Genomic DNA, 4,887 nt, shown 5'->3' on the forward strand with positions numbered 1-4,887 from the left:
ATTCCCAAGCAAATATTTTGTAGCAATGTTTTCACATGTTCAAAGTAGCATAATCTGTAGAAATGTTTTTTTTTGGTAGCATATTTCATGGCGATTTTTTCGTTCCAAATTCCATAGACAATTCCGTAGAATTATTCATTAAAATCTAATTATTCAAATGTTTCTTTATAGCAATATATAATAATACAATAAATATAAATTCAAAAGTTGCAATGATTTTTAACAAAACCGAAAAAAAAATACTCAATACAATGGAAAGTTAACCTAGTTCAAAGTTAAACGTCACTATAAATTGTAAAGAAATATGCATTAGATGGTAATAAAGCAAATTTGAGCTCTGTTCTACCAAATCTTCATTCGTTGATACTACTTTAATTTTCATGGATTCCTTCTTGTTGCTTTTACACTTCTATCATATCCTTTGTGCATTTTCATTCCCTGAAAAACCTGACATAAGTTATAAAGTAGTTATTTATTCACACCTATCACCAATAAAAAACAAAAAATGGAATAATTTATAGTTAAATAACATTATCATTAAAGATGGAATGGACTCACAACAGAATGAGATGTTACCATTACTCTGATGAACATGAAATGTTTCTTAAATACTAGTGAGTAGTGAAGTTAAAATTAGTACCTTGCTTAAATCCAAAATAAACGAAGCATGTTTATGAACTGGATTAGTTCCAACCCTAATTCTCAAAAACGGAGAGCAAGTGACATGTTCCTAAACACTTATCGAAAGCTTTACATACGTCACAAATTCAATTTCATATAAAAGAAAAACAAAATTCTCACAAAAACTTTTGCCTTACGTTCTCCCAGGAAAACATCGAACACAAATTTCTGCAACAAATATGATTGAAGGTTACAAGATAAAACCAAAGAACGAAAAATTTTAATATTAAAAAAAAGATCACCTGAATCCCATGCAACGTCAAATCTCGATACCGGTCAAAACATTATTGAACGAGATGCATTTGCGACGTTCTCGTCGTTTATGGTCATAACATTATCAAACAAGATTTTGTATTGCTTCGCCCAGATCTCAATACGAACAGTAGCAACAGGGTCGAAATTTAGTGCCTCTCGTTCCCCTTCATCTTCTTCATCCAAAACTTCCAGCTTTAATGATTATGGGTCATTGGCTTCCAGCGGCTCGTTTTCCAGACATCCTGAGACATAAGGGCCGATAATTAGAATACAAGGGCTAGGGTATAGGGAGGAGGTAATACACGTGTATGTCTTACAATGGCAATCAAAATCCATCCACACTCGGAACATGATGTGATAAAAGACAAAAAAAAAAAATGAAAGAGCATAGAGAGCAGGAAACCCTATAGAGAAGAAGGAGAAAAGATTTGTATATAGAGACCGAGATCAAAAGTGGGAGGAAGGAATGAGTTCTTGCAATGAAAAAAAAACCCTAATACGTGAGCGGGTATTTTGAAATTTTTTGAAAAAACAGATTTATACACTTTTTAAAAATTTTGAAACTTGAATTTTAATGATAAGGTGGGATGATTTTAAACATTTCTTTTGAAAAAGTTTTTAATTAGCAGGAAGTTGATTTCATGGAACATGAGGGCAAAATGACTAAAATTATTGTACAATAAGTTTTATTAGGAAGTCTTTCATAGAGCTTGTGGGCAAAATGATGACTTTTTCAATTATATAGAATGTATAAAAATGTTGTTAATAGATATGATCTTTGATTCCACAACATATTATGTAGCAACATAGCTACAAACTATGATTTGTTCTAAAATTTGTAGCAAAATACCTACAACTTATGATTTCCTAGCAAATTTCGTAGCACGCTAGCTATGAACTCTGATTACATAGCAAAATTTCGTAGTTATTTAAATATTAGTTACAGAACATAATTATGTAGCTAAATATGTAACAAAAATAGCTACCTACAACTATTTTGTAGCATAGTCTGTAGTAGCATAGCTATGGACTTTGATTTCGTAGCAAAATTTTATAGCTATTCAAATATTAGCTATGAAATGCAATTTTGTAGCAAATGTCGAAGCAAAATAGCTACAAAAAGTCACTCTATAGTATATTCCGTAGCAGAATAGCTACATATTCTATTTTTGTAGCTATGTTGCTACATCCCTCTTCATACAGGGCCACCAATAATCTTTCTTCAGATCCAAATACATCTTAGTGGCCCCAGGATGGATTGAGAACCTCGATCGGTGCGCCTCCTCCATCAAAGTGGTGCGCGCCCCCGCCTGCATATGTCACCCAAATCCGACCCTGAAAGGTCATAAACCCGCGACTATCGGTAACGAACTCAGGTACCTGCCTAATTAGCCGCTCTCTCTTGCGGTTCTCCGGTCTCGCGGCCTCTGCCTGGGCCTCCCGAATGGTGTCCAATACCGGAGTCATCACCGTCAGCCGCATACAAATGTCTCGAATCGGAGCACTCTCCGCCCTACGGCTCAGGGCATCGGCTACCACATTGGCTTTGCCCGAGTGGTACAGGATCTCACAATAGTAATCCTTTACCACATCCAACCATCTCCTCTGACGCATATTCAGTTTGGGCTGATCCATCAAATACTTCAAGCTCTTGTGGTCCGTGTATATGGTACACCGAACCCCTTACAAATAGTGATGCCAGATCTTGAGAGCGAACACCACTGCCCCCAATTCCAGATCGTGGGTGAGATACCTCTTCTCATGAGGCTTCAGCTGCCTCGATGCATACGTTATCACATGCCCCTCTGCATAAGTACTGCACACAACCCCGATATCGATGCGTCACAATATACCACAAAATCCTCCAGCCCTTTCGAGAGGGCTAACACCGGGGCTTCGCATAATCTCTGGCGAAGTGTCTCAAACGAGGTATACTGCTCCGGACCCCACGAAAAAGCAACACCCTTCCGGGTCAACCTAGTGAGAGGAACGGCGATCTTGGAGAAATCCCTGATAAATCTCCGATAATAGCCGGCCAATCCTAGAAAACTCCTGATCTCGGTGGGTGATCTCGGCACCTCCCACCTCATAACCGCCTCAATATTGGCCAGATCGACCAAAATCCCAGTCTGGTTGACGAGATGCCCCAAGAACTGGACCTCCCGTAACTAGAACTCGCACTTGCAGAATTTGGCATAAAGCCTCTCCGACCTCAATACTCTGAGAATCTCTCTCAGATGCTCCTCATGTTCCTCTCTAGATCTTGAATACACCAAAATATCATCAATGGACATGATCACCGAACGATCCAACATCGGCCTGCACACCCTGTGGTGCAATGGTGAGCCCGAAAGGCATCACCACGAACTCGTAATGCCCATAACGAGTCATAAACGCCGTCTTCTGGATATCCTCATCACGCACTCTCATCTGATGATATCCCGACCTCAGATCAATCTTGGAGAACTAAGACGCTCCCTGAAACTGATCGAACAAATCGTCGATCCTCGGCAATGGATAACGGTTCTTGACCGTCAACTTGTTCAACTCCCGGTAATCAATACACATCCGGTGTGAACCATCATTTTTCTTGATAAAAAGGATTGGTGCTCCCCAAGGGGAACTACTCGGTCTAATAAACCCCTTCCCCAACAGCTCCTGAAGCTGTGAGGATAACTCCTGCATCTCTAGCGGCGCAAGACGATAAGGCGCCTTGGCGATAGGCTCTGCCCCCGGAACCAAATCGATGCGGAACTCTACCTGCCTCTCGAGGAGGCACACCAGGCAACTCCTTGGGAAAAACATCTGGGAACTCACGCATTATCAGAACGTCATCAATCGAACTTGGCCTCCCAGCGGCCACTCGTGTGTCCATCACATAGGCTGCAAACCCGATGCAGCCTTGCTGTAAACTCTGTCTCGCTCTGGCAGCTGAACAAAACGCTGACCCACATCGGGTACCCTCGCCGTACACCGTAAATACTCCCCCACTAGGGTCTCGTATCGTCACCAACTGTCGTTCGCAGTCTATAACTGCCCCAAATCGACTCAACCAATCCATGCCCACAATGACGCACACGTCCCCCATTGCAATCAGGACCAGATCTATCGGGAACTCAACACCGAAGATCTCGAGTACACATCCTCAAATCACATCTGTAGCATACACCACTCGCTCGTCAGCTATAGAAACTCGCAGAGGTCGACTCAATGCCTCTCGTCGGATACTGATGTGTTGACTAAACGCTAAGGAAACAAATGACCGACTCGCACCCGAGTCAAATAACACCAAAGCAGGTACATAATTCACAAGAAAAGTACCTACGCATATCATAATATAAGCACAACACCTCAAACTCAGCATAAATAAATGAAAGAATACATACCGGCCATGACATCGGGCGTTGCACGGACCTCCTTCGCTATCAACTGGAAAGCTCTCCCGCGAGCCTTCGGCGCCTCGGCCTTCACCGGCCGAACCTCGGTTGCTCGCACGGCGGCAGGGGCAGATCCCTGCGGCGCTCCATGTGCTGTCTCCCGTAGCTGCGAACACTCGGCCTTCCGATGGCCCGTCTGGTTGCAATGGAAGCAAACCATGAACCCCTTGGGGCAATCCTTGGCTATATGCCCCTCATTGCCACATTTGTAGCAAGCACCCGATCGACAAGCCCCGTCATGTCCCTTGCCGCACTTCCCGCAAGTGCAGCTCTTCTGGCCTCCAGATCTTGAATCGGCGGGCTTTGCCTGCTTGGCTGTCGGTTAAGATTGTGACGGTTGCCAATCCATCCCCTGAGACTCGGCCTCCTCCCTGGTCTAAGTCTCCAACTCAATCTCCCTCTTCGGGGCATTTGCCTGGAGCTCAGCAAATGTACGGTATGTCGAGTTCGACACGAACTCCCGAATATCCCTCCTCAAAATGCCCAAATACCGGGTCATGCGTGCCTGCTCGGT

The 4,887-nt window shown here is 43.1% G+C and overlaps 1 long non-coding RNA gene across 1 annotated transcript; it reads right to left on the bottom strand.

Moving 5' to 3' along the window:
- Positions 1–212: 212 nt before the first annotated feature.
- LOC145058803 (uncharacterized) lies at positions 213–1,383 on the bottom strand. Its single transcript, XR_013686526.1, has 3 exons — positions 1,254–1,383; positions 924–1,178; positions 213–849 (listed from the first exon to the last, which is right to left on the bottom strand). It is a non-coding gene; the product is annotated as an uncharacterized LOC145058803 (long non-coding RNA).
- Positions 1,384–4,887: the final 3,504 nt, after the last annotated feature.

Source organism: Lactuca serriola, chromosome 6 (genome assembly GCF_051521515.1).
Source record: "Lactuca serriola cultivar US96UC23 chromosome 6, Lser_US96UC23_V15, whole genome shotgun sequence".
Classification (NCBI taxonomy): domain Eukaryota; kingdom Viridiplantae; phylum Streptophyta; class Magnoliopsida; order Asterales; family Asteraceae; genus Lactuca; species Lactuca serriola.